Source organism: Arachis ipaensis, chromosome B5, assembly GCF_059453495.1.
Source record: "Arachis ipaensis isolate K30076 ecotype BB chromosome B5, ASM5945349v1, whole genome shotgun sequence".
NCBI lineage: Eukaryota > Viridiplantae > Streptophyta > Magnoliopsida > Fabales > Fabaceae > Arachis > Arachis ipaensis.
The window spans coordinates 65169720-65184703 of NC_142440.1; the positions used below are offsets into that span (position 1 = coordinate 65169720).

The window sequence follows — 14984 nt, forward strand, 5'->3', positions numbered from 1 at the left end:
GCCAAAGGCTTGTGCAACACATGACACTGAGCAACAAGGAGCAAATAAGCTCAAAGAAAAAGAAAAACAAAGAAAAGAAACTTGCCAAGGATATGTGAATAACAAGAGGCCATAGCAGTGTTTTAGTGGAAACATAAAAAGTGACATTCTTACCTAAGAAACAATAAAGTGATGCTGCAACAACTTTCTGCATGAACACCCCATTAATCAATTACTTACTGATATGGCTAATGAATTTACTTTCTGTTTCATTCTTTCTTCTCAATAATTCAGAACTTGCTTGGGGACAAGCAAGGATTAAGTTTGGTGTTGTGATGCCAAGGCATCTTAGGCTAGTTTCACTAGCCTTTTTCTTTTATTTTTAGTTGTTTTATGCATTTTCTTGAGCCTTAAGTAATCATTTTGGGCCAAATAGTCATGCTTATCTTAAATCATTCAACATGAAGATTTTGATGCAAATTCCATGAGTTTTTAGTTATATTCCTTGAAAGCTATGAATGGAAGAATTCTCATGAATTTTTGCAAGACTTTGATGCAATTGTTTGGATGATTTCAGGGAAGAAGAGGCTAGGCAAGGAAGCAACAAAATCAATAAAGGAAGCTTGAATATCACATGTGGAGTTTAAGTTCCAGTTTAAGCTTAAACTGGAACTTAAACTACCAAGCCATATAATGCTGGAATTGAAGTTTAACCTCCAGTTTAACCTTAAACTGGAGGTTAAACGCCAGAATGAGAATACCAATCAGGAAGCATGTCCGCCATTTCCACGTTTAAGCTCCAGTTTGACCTTAAACTGGAGCTTAAACGTGTTCGACCAAGTTTCTCCTCCAGGGTTGCTTTCTCCATTTCCACGTTTAAGCTCCAGTTTAACCTTAAACTGGAGCTTAAACGTGTTCGACACCTCCAGGGCTACCTTTCTAAGCTTCCACGTTTAAGCTCCAGTTTAACCTTAAACTGGAGCTTAAACGTGTTCGACCTCCAGGGCTACCTTTTCCATTTCCACGTTTAAGCTTCAGTTTAACCTTAAACTGAAGCTTAAACGTGTTATATGGAACAGCTTGACCATGCCTTCTTCAAACATAAATAACTTGAGCTACAAAACTCCAAATGAGGTGATTCAAAATGCATTGGAAAGAAGACATCTAGAGCTTTCCAAGCATATATGGCATTCATGGTGGATACTAAAAATTGAGGGAGAAAACAGCCCCGTAATGTGCATAGAAGAGCATAGTACCAACATGCAATCAGGCCAGCTGACCTCTTCACCTTCCATGGAGTATAACTCGAGTTGTAGAACTCCAAATGATGCGCTTCCAGTTGCATTGGAAAGTAGACATCCAGAGCTTTCCAACGATATATAGAAGTATGGGGTGGACAATGCAACTGAGCTCCCAAAATTGGCATTTTCGAGCACGTTTAAGTGACTTAAACGTTGGCTTAAACGCTGTCGAACCAACCAGCAACCTTGTCACCTTCAATCAAGCATAACTTGAGCTATAGAGATCCAATTGAGGTGCTTCCAGTTGCGTTAGAAAGCTGACATCCATAGCTTTCCAACGAGGTATAATAGTCTATATTTGGCATCAAATTGGCAAGGTTGACAAGAGAACAAAGTGACGACTCAAGAAAGGGGGGTGCAACGTTTGAGTGTAGTTTAATGGATCATTATCCTTTTTGGATCAATTATGTCACTCTACCCTTCAAGCAAGCAAGGCCCATCAACAACACCAAATCAAGGCCACAAGAATCATCTAGAATAGTTTATTTTCATTTGATTGTAATTTGCTTTGAATTTCATTTTCATTTTGTAATTTAGGGAGCCTATTTAAAGGCCTTAGTTTCTACATTTGAGACAGACACGGGGGATTGAAGGGGAATCCAGCCCCTGAGGGGGAGAGAACTGGAACTTTTCATTTTAGCTAGTTTTCATATCTTTGTAATTGAATTCAGAGCTATGACTCACTAAACCCCCTTTCATTGGGTTAGGGAGCTCTATTGTAATTCAATGAATCAATAATAGTTTATCTTCTTCTTCAATCTTTTCTCTTGAATTTTGTTAGAAAGCTTCTCGATCTAATTCCATTGGGTAGTTGTCTTGGGAAAGAAACTACCCATAATTGGAATCCTTCGGAACCTTGGGAAAGGAATGGAGGATTCATGCTAGAGAAGCTTTCTCACAGTGAATTGGATTGGGGTTTGGATGGATATTGTGACATGTAATCCTACCAAATTGTGGTTCATGAAGCTGTGTGGTATAATCAGTGATCGAGCATCATCTCTTCTTATGAACATTTAAACCAAGGGATTGGGAATTTGTTTGTTTTTAGAGAGAATTGGTGAGCCAAGGGATTGGGATCCAATCATATAAGATTGCCAAGCAAAATTTAATGAACGCATTGGTTGAGGAAGAGATAAACATGTTTTGATTCGGAGATCTCAATATCTCCTATAACCCAATGAATTCCCCATTTCTGATTTCCACTTTCTCTTTACATTCTGCAACTCAATTCATGCAATCACCCCCATTCCCTTTTAATTTCAGCAATTTAGCTTCTGCTCTTTAATTCATGCAATTTAAGATTCCGCCATTTCAATTTCTTGTCATTTACTTTTCCCGCCAATTTTACATTCCGCAATTCTCATCTAAATCTTGATTCCGCTCAACTAGAACACACTTCTAATCTGAATTGCTCATTCAACCAATCCTTGTGGGATTCGACCTCACTCTATTGTGAGTTTTTACTTGACGATAACTGGTGCACTTGCCGGAAGGAATTTTGCCGATCGTGCAATTTCCTAAATCGTAGCATAACAAGTTTATGCACATCAAGCTCCACACCTTAATCTATGGTGTGTAGAAACTCTACCGTTGAAAATACATAAGTGATGATGGTCCAGGCATGGCCGAATGGCCAGCCTCCATAAAGGTCTAAGATAGCATAAAACTAATCAAAGATCAGATGTAAATACAATAGTAAAAAGTCCTATTTATACTAAACTAGTTACTAAGGTTTACAGAAATGAGTAAATGATGCAGAAATCCACTTCCGGGCCCACTTGATATGTGGTTGGGCTGAGCATTGAAGCTTTTACGTGTAGAGGTCTTCCTTGGAGTTAAACGCCAGTTTGTTACCTGTTTCTGGTGTTTAACTCTGCTTTGCAACCTGTTTCTGGCGTTTAACTCCAGAATAGGGCAGAAAGCTGGCGTTGAATGCCAGTTTGTGTCATTTAAACTCGATAAAAGTATGGACTATTATATATTTCTGGAAAGCCCTGGATGTCTATTTTTCAAAGCAATTAAGAGCGCGCCATTTGGACTCATGTAGTTCCAGAAAATCCACTTTGATTACAGAGATGTCAGAATCCAACAGCATCTGCAGTCCTTCTTCAGCCTCTGAATCTGGTTTTTGCTCAAGTCCCTCAATTTCAGCCAGAAATTACCTGAAATCACAGAAAAACACACAAACTCATAGTAAAGTCCAGAAATATGATTTTTATTTAAAAAATAATAAAAATATACTAAAAACTAATTAAATCATACTAAAAACTACGTAAAAACAATGCCAAAAAGCGTATAAATTATCCGCTCATCACAACACCAAACTTAAATTGTTGCTTGTCCCCAAGCAACTGAAAATCAAATAGGATAAAAAGAAGAGAATATACTATAAACTCCAAAATATCAATGAAACTTAGCTCCAATTAAATGAGTGGGACTAGTAGCTTTTTGCCTCTGAACAGTTTTGGCATCTCACTTTATCCCTTGAAGTTCAGAATGATTGGCATCTATAGGAACTCAGAATTTAGATAGTGTTATTGATTCTCCTAGTTCAGTATGTTGATTCTTGAACAAAATTACTTTATGAGTCTTGGCCATGGCCCTAAGCACTTTGTTTTCCAGTATTACCACCGGATACATAAATGCCACAGACACATAATTGGGTGAACCTTTTCAGATTGTGACTCAGCTTTGCTAGAGTCCCCAATTAGAAGTGTCCAGGGTTCTTAAGCACACTCTGTTTTTGCTTTGGACCTCAACTTTAATCGCTCAGTGTCAAGTTTTCACTTGACACCTTCACGCCACAAGTACATGGTTAGGGACAGCTTGGTTTAGCCGCTTAGGCCAGGATTTTATTCCTTTGGGCCCTCCTATCCACTGATACTCAAAGCCTTGGATCCTTTTTGTTACCCTTGCCTTTTGGTTTAAAGGGTTACTGGCTTTTTGCTCTTGCCTTTTGGTTTAAAGGGCTCTTGGCTTTTTCTGCTTGCTTTTTCTTTTTCTTTCTTTCATTTTTTTTTGCCAATTTTCTTTTCTTTTTTTTTCGCAAGCTTTTGTATTCACTGCTTTTTCTTGCTTCAAGAATCAATTATGATTTTTCAAATTATCAAATAACATTTCTCCTTTTCATCATACTTTCAAGAGCCAAAATATTTAACATTCATAAACAACAATATCAAAAGACATATGCACTGTTCAAGCATTCATTCAGAAAACAAAAAGTATTGTCACCACATCAAAATAATTAAACTAATTTCAAGGATGAATTCGAAACCATGTACTTCTTGTTCTTTTGTTTTTAGAACATTTTTCCTTTAAGAGAGGTGATGGATTCATAGGACATTCATAACTTAAGGCATAGACACTTAAATACTAATGATCATGTAATAAGACACAAACATAAACATAAAGCATAGTAAACGAAAAACAGGAAAATAAGAACAAGGAGATTAAGGAATGTGTCCACCTTAGTGAGGGTGACGTCTTCCTCTTCTTGAAGAACCAATGGTGCTCTTGAGCTCTTCTATGTCTCTTTCTTGTCTTTGTTGCTCCTCCCTCATAGCTCTTTGATCTTCTCTAATCTCATGGAGGATGATAGAGTGCTCTTGGTGTTCCATCCTTAGTTGTCCCATGTTGGAGCTTAATTCTCCTAGGGATGTGTTGATTTGCTCCCAATAATTTTGTGGAAGAAAGTACATCCCTTGAGGCATCTCAGGGATTTCTTGTTCTTGGCCACAACTTCATAGAAGTGGTCTTGATGGACCTTTGAGATGAATCTTTCCATCTCCCATGACTCAGAGGTGGAAGCAATTGCCTTCCCTTTTCTCTTTCTTGAGGTTTCTCTGGCCTTAGGTGCCATTAATGGTTTTGGAAAAAACAAAAAGCAATGCTTTTACCACACCAAACTGAAAATGTTTGCTCGTCCCCGAGCAAAAGAAGAAAGAGAGGGGTAGATGGGGATCCTGTGGGGTCCACAGATCCAAAGGGGTCAAGGACTTAGCATCCCTGCTCTAATTAGGCGTGCAAAACGCCCTTAGAGTTCATGTCTGGCATTAAACGCTAGCTTGCTGCTTGTTTCTGGCATTTAACGCAACTTCCATGCTCTGTTCTAGCGTTAAACGCCAGTCTGGTGCTTGTTTCTGGCCTTTAACGCCAGCTTGATGCTTCTTTCTGGTGTTAAACGCCAGCTTGATGCTTCTTTCTGGTGTTAAACGCCAGTTTGATGCTTCTTACTGGCGTTTAAACGCCAGTAAGTTCTTCGTCCAGGGTGAGCTGTTTTTAAAGCTGTTTTTCATTCTGTTTTTGATTTTTCAGTAGTTTTTGTGACTCCACATGATCATCAACCTAATAAAACACGAAATAACAATAAAATAAAAAAGATATAATTAAATAACATTGGATTGCCTCCCAACAAGTGCTTCTTTAATGTCAATAGCTTGACAGTGAGCTTTCATGGAACCTCACAGATGTTCAGAGCATTATTGGAACCTCCCAACACCAAACTTAGAGTTTGAATGTGGGGGTTCAACACCAAACTTAGAGTTTGGTTGTGGCCTCCCAACACCAAACTTAGAGTTTGACTGTGGGGGATTTGGTTGACTCTGCAGTGAGAGAAGCTTTTCATGCTTCCTCTCCATGGTTACAGAAGGAGATCCTTGAGTTTTAAATATAAGGTTGTCCTCATTCAGTTGAAGGACTAATTCTCCTCTATCAACATCAATTACAGCTTTTTCTGTGGCTAGGAAGGGTCTTCCAAGGATGATGGATTCTTCCTCATCCTTCCCAATGTCTAGGATTATGAAATCAGCAGGGATGTAAAGGCCTTCAACCTTTACTAGCACATCCTCTACCAGTCCATAAGCCTGTTTTCTTGAGTTGTCTGCCATCTCTAATGAGATTCTGGTAGCTTGTACCTCAAAGATCCCAAGTTTCTCCATTACAGAGAGTGGCATTAAGTTTATTCCTGACCCCAGGTCACACAGAGCCTTCTCAAAGGTCATGGTGCCTATGTTACAGGGAATTAGGAATTTACCAGGATCCTATTTCTTTTGAGGTAGAGTTTGCTGAACCAAGGCATTTAGTTCCTTGATGAGCAATGGAGGTTCATCCTCCCAAGTCTCATTACCAAATAATTTGGCATTCAACTTCATGATTGCTCCTAAATATTGAGCAACTTGCTCTTCAGTAATGTCTTCATCTTCTTCAGAAGATGAATAGTCATCAGAGATCATGAATGGTAAAAGGAGGTTCAATAGAATCTCTATGGTCTCTAGATGAGCCTCAGATTCCTTTGGTTCCTCAAAGGAAAACTCCTTATTGGTCACTGAACGTCCCAGGAAGTCTTCCTCACTAGGATTCACGTCCTCCTCCTCCTCTCTGGGTTCGGCCACACCAAGTAAGGTAATGGCCTTGCACTCTCTTTGTGGATTCTCTTCTGTATTGCTTGAAAGAGTACTAGGAGGAGTTTCAGTGACTCTTTTACTTAGCTGGCCCACTTGTGCCTCCAAATTTATAATGGAAGACCTTATTTCATTCGTGAAACTTAAAGTGGCCTTAGATAGATCAGAGACTATATTTGCTATGCTAGATGGATTCTGCTCAGAATTCTCTGTCTGTTGCTGAGTGGATGATGGAAAAAGCTTACTATTGCTAAACCTGTTTCTTCCACCATTATTAAAGCCTTGTTGAGGCTTTTGTTGATCCTTCCATGAGAAATTTGGATGATTTCTCCATGAGGGATTATAGGTGTTTCCATAGGGTTCACCCATGTGGTTCAGAAGATGCTTCTTTAATACTTTGGACGCAACTTGCAATCCATTCAGACTTTTGAGAAATCATATTGACTTGCTGAGTCAATATTTTATTCTGAGCTAATATGGCATTTAGAGTATCAATTTTAAGAACTCCCTTCCTTTGAGGCGTCCCATTACTCACAGAATTCCTTTCAGAAGTGTACATGAACTGGTTATTTGCAACCATGTCAATGAGTTCCTGAGCTTCTGCAGGCATTTTCTTTTGGCGAATGGATCCACCTGCAGAATGGTCCAATGACATCTTAGATAATTCAGACAGACCATCATAGAATATATTTAAGATGGTCCATTATGAAAGCATGTCAGAAGGACACTTTTTGGTCAGTTGCTTGTATCTCTCCCAAGCTTCATAGAGGGATTCACCTTCTTTCTGTTTGAAGGTTTGAACATCCACTCTAAGCTTGCTAAGCTTTTGAGGAGGAAAGAACTTGGCTAAGAAAGCAGTGACTAGCTTATCCCAAGAGTTTAGGCTATCTTTAGGTTGAGAGTCCAACCATATTCTAGCTCTGTCTCTTACAGCAAATGGGAAAAGCATAAGCCTGTAGACCTCGGGATCAACCCCATTGGTCTTAACAGTATCACAGATCTGCAAGAATTCAGTTAAGAACTAAAAAGGATCTTCTGATGGAAGTCCATGAAACTTGCAGTTCTGTTAAATCAAAGAAACTAATTGAGGCTTTAGCTCAAAATTGTTTGCTCCAATGGCAGGGATTGCGATGCTTCTTCCATGTAAATTAGAATTTGGTGCAGTAAAGTCACCAAGCATCTTCCTTGTATTGTTATTATTTTCGGCCATGTCTCCTTCTTTTTTGAAAATTTTTGTCAGATTTTCTCCAGAGAGTTGTGCTTTAGCTTCCCTTAGCTTCCTCTTCAGAGTCCTTTTAGGTTCAGGATCAGCTTCAACAAGAATGTTCTTATCCTTGTTCCTGCTCATATGAAAAAGAAGAAAATAGAAAAGAAAATATGGAATCCTCTATGTCACAGTATAGAGATTCCTTTATGTGAGTAAAAAAAGAAAGGAATATAAGAAGAGAAATCCGAGCACTAAGAGGAAGAGAGGGTTCGAATTTTGAGATGAAGAGAAGTATTAGTAAATAAATAAATAATTAGAAGGAGATGAGAGAGAGAAAAATTTTCGAAAATAATTGAAAAGAAAAGAAAAAATATTTTTGTTTTTAATTTTAAAATTAAAGTTAAAATTCGAAAATTAAGAAAGGAAAATAAAATTAAATCAAATTAGAATTTAAAACAAATAGTTAATTAAAAAGGAATTTTGAAAAAGAGGAAGGTGATTTTCGAAAATTATAGAGAGAGAATTTGTTAGGTAGTTTTGAAAAAGATAAGGATCAAACAAAAAGATAGGATTAATTTGAAAAAGATTTGAAAATCAATTTGAAAAGATAAGAGGTTAGAAAAGATTTTGAAATTGATTTTGAAAGAGATGTGATTGACATTTATTTTGAAAAAGATTGAAAAAGAAATTTAAAAAGATTTGATTTTGAAAATTAAAGTTGATTACTTGACTAACAAGAAACAAAAAGATATGATTTTAAAATTTAAAGATTGAACCTTTCTTACTAGGCAAGTAACAAACTTAAAATTTTTTTAAATCAATCACATTAATTGTTAGTAAAGATTTTGAAATTATGAAACAAAATTAGAAAAAGATTTTTGAAAATCAATTTGAAATTTTCGAAAATTATGAAAGAAAAATGAAAAAGATTTGATTTTTGAAAAAGATTTGAAAAAGATAGGATTTTTAAATTGAAAATTTGACTTGACTTATAGGAAATAACTAAATTTTAAAAAGTTTTGAAAAAGTCAACTCAAATTTTCGAAATTTATGAGAGAAATAAGGGAAAGATATTTTTTTTTATTTTTGAATTTTTAATGAAGAAAGAGAAAAACAACAAAAATACTCAAAACATGAAAATTATGAATCAAAACACACAATGCATGCAAGAACACTTTGAATGTCAAGATGAACATCAAGAACACTTTGAATGTCAAGATGAACACCAAGAACTTATTTTTGAAAAAATTTTAAGAAAAGAAAAACATGCAAGACACCAAACTTAGAAATTTTCAAACTTTAGACACTAACAAATTGAAAATGCATATGAAAACAAAAAAGACACAAAACAAGAAATTTTAAAGATCAAACAAGAAGACTTATCAAGAACAACTTGAAGATCATGAAGAATGCAATGCATGAATTTTTGAATATTTAAAGAAAAATTAAAACACATGCAATTGACACCAAACTTATAATTTGACACTAGACTCAAACAAGAAACACAAAATTATTTTTGGTTTTATAATTTTATAAAATGTTTTTGGATTTTTTGAAAATTATTTTGAAAAGGAAAATAAGGATTTCAAAATTTTTAAAAGGAATTCCGGGAATCTTGTAATGTTAGTCTAAAACTTTGGTCCAAGAATTAGACATGGCTCACCAGCCAGCCAAGCTTTCATTGAAAGCTCCGGTCTAAAATACTAGACATGGCCAATGGCCAGCCAAGCTTCAGCAGATACAAATCAGGCATATAACAGCTGATTAGATGAGAATCCACAGACTCTTGTGATGATAAGTTGAAATCTCGGTCCAAAGGATTAGACATGGCTTCACAGCCAGCCATAATTCAACAGATCATCGTGAAACTCTCGAATTCATTCTTAAAAATTCTGAAGCCATAGAATAATTTATTTTTGAAATTTTATTTTATTTATTTATTCTTTTTTTTGAAAATTTTTCAAAAATAGAAGAATAAAAACAAAAAGCTTAAAATTAAAATAAAATTACCTAATCTGAGCAACAAGATGAACCGTCAGTTGTCCAAACTCGAACAATCCCCAGCAACGGCGCCAAAAACTTGGTACACAAAATTGTGATCTTATTGGCGCGAACAACTTGGTACGCACAATCGTAATCTCAATTCTTTGTCACAACTTCGCACAACTAACCAGTAAGTGCACTGGGTCGTCCAAGTAATAAACCTTACGTGAGTAAGGGTCGATCCCACGGAGATTGTCGGCTTGAAGCAAGCTATGGTCACCTTGTAAATCTCAGTTAGGCGGATTCAAATAGTTATGGTGAATTGATAATTAGAATATAATTAAAATATAAAATAGGATAGAGATACTTATGCAATTCATTGGTGAGAATTTCAGATAAGCGTATACAGATGCTTAGTTCCTTCTAAATCTCCGCTTTCCTACTTCTTTCATCCAATCCTTCATACTCCTTTCCATGGCAAGCTTTATGTAGGGCATCACCATTGTCAATGGCTACTTCCCGTCCTCTCAATAAAAATGGTCCAAGATGCGCTGTCACCCCACGGCTATTCATCTGTCGGTTCTCGATCATACTGGAATAGGATTTAGTAATCCTTTTACGTCTGTCACTACGCCCAGCACTCGCGAGTTTGATGCTCGTCACAACCATCCCTTCCCGGATCCTACTCGAAATACCACAGACAAGGTTTAGACTATCCGGACCTCAAGAATGGCCGCCAATAGTTCTAGCCTATACCAGGAAGACTCTGATATCACGGTTAGAAGGCTAAGAGATACACATTCAAGCTTGTTTGCATGTAGAACAGAAGTGTTTGTCAGGCACGCGTTCATAAGTGAGAATGATGATGAGCATCACATAATCATCACATTCATCATGTTCTTGTGTGCGAATGAATATCTTAGAGAAGAAATAGGCTTGAATTGAATAGAAAAATAATAGTATTTTGCATTAATTCATGAGGAACAGCAGAGCTCCACACCTTAATCTATGGTGTGTAGAAACTCTACCGTTGAAAATACATAAGTGATGATGGTCCAGGCATGGCCGAATGGCCAGCCTTCATAAAGGTCTAAGATAGCATAAAACTAATCAAAGATCAGATGTAAATACAATAGTAAAAAGTCCTATTTATACTAAACTAGTTACTAGGGTTTACAGAAATGAGTAAATAATGCAGAAATCCACTTCCGGGCCCACTTGATGTGTGCCTGGGCTGAGCATTGAAGCTTTTACGTGTAGAAGTCTTCCTTGGAGTTAAACACTAGTTTGTAACCTGTTTCTGGCGTTTAACTCTGCTTTGCAACCTGTTTCTGGCGTTTAACTCTAAAATAGGGCAAAAAGCTGGCGTTGAACGCCACTTTGCATCATCTAAACTCGGGCAAAGTATGGACTATTATATATTGCTGGAAAGCCCTGGATGTCTACTTTCCAACGCATTTAAGAGCGCACCATTTGGACTTCCGTAGCTCTAGAAAATCCACTTTGAGTGTAGGGAGGTCAGAATCTAACAGCATCTGCAGTCCTTCTTCAGCCTCTGAATCTGATTTTTGCTCAAGTCCCTCAATTTCAGCCAGAAATTACCTGAAATCACAGAAAAACACACAAACTCATAGTAAAGTCCAGAAATGTGATTTTTATTTTAAAACTAATAAAAATATGCTAAAAACTAATTAAATCATACTAAAAACTATGTAAAAACAATGCCAAAAAGCGTATAAATTATCCGCTCATCAGATAGTCATTGGATTTTTGTCTATATTCTTCCCACCATAGAAGCTGGCTAAGCTAGGGGTGGAGGTTCAGACCTTCAGGTAGAGAAATGGTAAGACCCTCTATGAAGCCTGGGAGTGGTACAAGTTGCTAACCAAGCAATGCCCTCCTGACATATTTTCTAAATGGACTCAATTGGAGATTTTTTATGAGGGCCTATGTGAAATGTCCAAAATGTGTTTAGACAATTTTACAGGTGGTTCATTACACATGAAGAAAATGCCTGAAGAGACTACTGAGCTTATTGAATTGGTTGCTAACAACCAATATCTCTACTCATCTAACAGGAATCATGTGAACTCTGGGACTCCTCAGAAGAAAGGTGTTTTGGAAGTGGAGACCTTGGATGCTATTCTTGCTCAGAACAAGGTTATCTCTCAACAGATTAACATGCTTACTTAGCACTTGAGTGGGATGCAGGTTTCAGCTGTTAATGCTCTAAATGCCCCTCAAGAGGCTCCTTATGACATGATTAGTAGCTTTATGCAAGGTGAGAATTATGATTATGCTGAATTTCCTTCTGAATAGGTCTACTATGTGGGACTGCTCCTAGAAACCCCAATTATGATCCATATGCCAAGACCTATAATCAGGAGTGGAGAAATCACCCAAATTTAAGGTGGAGAGAGCTACCTTAGAGACCACAGAATTTTAATAATAATTCTCAAGGTGGTTTTCAACAGAATAATTTAATAACCACCAGTTTCAGTCATCTCAGCAAACAACTCCTCAGTCTCAGAAGACTACTAATTTAGAAACACTAATGGCGAGTTTTATACAGGAAACCAGAGTATCAATCAAGAACTTGGAGGTTTAGATGGGTGAATTAGCCACAAAAGTTAATGAAATTGATCAGAGGACCACTAATAGACTTCCTGGTAACACAATTCCAAATCCAAGAGAGGAGTGCAAGGCTATCACCTTGATAGGTAGACAAGTATTAAGTACGGAAGCACTAGTTACTGAAGACACAGTAGTACACGCCCTTCCTAGGCGTGCAGACAATCCTTTTCCAGTCACTCTTGACACACATCCAACCTTACCTAAGGCTCCTGAATACAAGCCTAAGATGCCATATCCTCAGAGACTTCAAAAGGAAACCAAGGACAAGTAGTTTTCAAAGTTCTTGGAAGTCTTCAGAAAGTTGCAAATCAATATTCCTTTTGCTGAGGTTTTGGAGCAAATGCCTCTCTATGTCAAGTTCGTGAAGGAGTTGTTGTCAAAGAATAAGCCTTTAAAGGGAGATGAGATAGTGGTATTGACTAAAGAATGTAGTGCCATAATTCAGAATAACTTGCCAAGGAAGATGCCAGATCGAGGGAGCTTTCAAATTCCATGTACCATTGGGAGCACCACCTTTGAGAAAGCCCTATGTGATCTGGGTGCAAGCATAAATCTAATACCCTTGTTTGTAATGAAGAAGTTGCAAATCCAAGAGGCAAAACCCACAAGGATAGCATTACAGATGGCAGACAAATCACTAAAGCCTGCATATGGATTAGTGGAGAATATTTTGGTCAAAGTGGGCCAGCAGATTTTATGATTCTTGACATGGGGGAGGATGAGAATGCCTCTATAATCCTTGGAAGACCATTCCTAGCCACTGGGAGAGCTCTGATTGATGTGGAAGAAGGTGAACCCGATGTTTTCGTATCCTTAAGTTTGATTTTTATTTTGATTTTTTTATTTTAAATTTTATTAGTTTTGTTTGAGTTTATACTATTTTTCCTTTGTTTTACGTATATTTTGATTATGCAGAGTGATTAGAACAGAAATAGGTGCAATAAGACAGAGTTTCAGACACCTGGAAGAAGCTGAAGTTAGACACCACATGCAGATCAATTTTAAAGGAAGCTACTATAGAGGTGGCGCCTAACTTGAATTTCTCAAGTTAGGCGCCATATGGTGAACACAATTCAGGAATGCTTCGGGAGGGGTGGCGCCTAACTTGGCAATTCTGAAGTTAGGCGCCACTCAAGTGAAGTTAGGCACCATAAGAGACGTCAAAGCAAAGTTAGGCGCCATAAATCTTAAAGTTAGGCTCCAGCTTCCTATTTGTTCTAATTCCTCACCAAATCAATGATTTCTGAACCAAATCAATAGCATTAATCCCCACGCCTGATGATTCGCGGGAATTTGCCTCTCAACAAATTTCCTACCGACAAGTGCACCAGATTGTCATCAAGTAAAAACTCACTGTGGAGTGAGGTCGAATCCCACAGAGATTGGTAGATCGAGCAATGTTAATTGGAGAATTATGCTAGTTGAGCAAAATCAAAATTGAATTGGGAATTGCAGAAAGTAAAAATTGGCGGGAAACTTAAATTGCATGAAATTAAATGACAGAAAATTAAATTGCTGGAAATAAAGAATAGGAACTTAAATTGCAAGAAATTAAAAGGGAATGGGGATTTAACATGAAAGTAAAGAAGTAGAATGTAAATAGAATGGGTAGATCAGAGATGGGGGAATCATTGGGTTTAGGAGATGTATAATTCTTCGGATCAAATTCATTTTCATCTCTTCCGCAATCAATTGGCAATCTTAATTGATTAGATCCCAATTTCTTGGCTCACCAATCTCTCTAAGCATGAACAATTTTCCAATTCCTTGATTTAAATGCTCATGGGAAGAGATGAAGTTTGGTCACTGATTATACCACACAAATTCATAGATCAAAGTGTTGGTAGGATTACATGTCACTATATCCATCCAAATCCCAATCTAATCCAATGTGAGAAAGCATTTCTAGCATGATCTCCTCATTCCTCTTCCAAGGTTCCGAGGAGATCCAATTATGAATAGCTTCTTTCCCAAGATAACCATCCAATTTGATGAAGAACAAAAGCTTTCTAGCAAAATCAAGAGAAAAGAAAGAAGAAGATGAATGAAAATTACTATTGATCCATTGAATTACACAGAGCTCCCTAACCCAATGAAAGGGGTTTAGTTGTTTATAGCTCTCAAAACGGAAATTGGAATTGAAAGATACATTCTGGAAATTAACAAACAGAGAATGAAAAATAAAATGTAAAAGTGCCCAGAAAAATAAAAGTTTTCTCTAACTTAAATTCTAAGCTATTTATACACCTTCTTCTATTGATCTTCAAGCTCTGAATTGGGCTTTTGGCCATGATGGACTTGGGTTGAAAATGGCTCCAATTGGTTTTCCTTGGTGTTGAGAAGAGATCTGTGTGAATTTTGAATCCTGATGCATTACGTTTGAGTCAACGTTTGAGGGCCAACGTTGACTCAAACGCCTTACAGAAGAAAACCAGAAAAAACCATATATTTTACTGTCACTGGCATTTGACTCAACGTCGG

The 14984-nt window shown here is 37.2% G+C and overlaps 1 non-coding gene and 1 pseudogene across 1 annotated transcript; both read left to right on the forward strand.

Annotated features, from left to right (window-relative positions):
• The window catches only part of LOC107640609 (uroporphyrinogen decarboxylase 1, chloroplastic-like), a 69704-nt pseudogene extending 57516 nt beyond the window's left edge, over positions 1–12188 (forward strand).
• LOC148564475 (small nucleolar RNA R71) lies at positions 7389–7496 on the forward strand. Its single transcript, XR_015883887.1, has one exon. It is a non-coding gene; the product is annotated as a small nucleolar RNA R71 (small nucleolar RNA).
• Positions 12189–14984: the final 2796 nt, after the last annotated feature.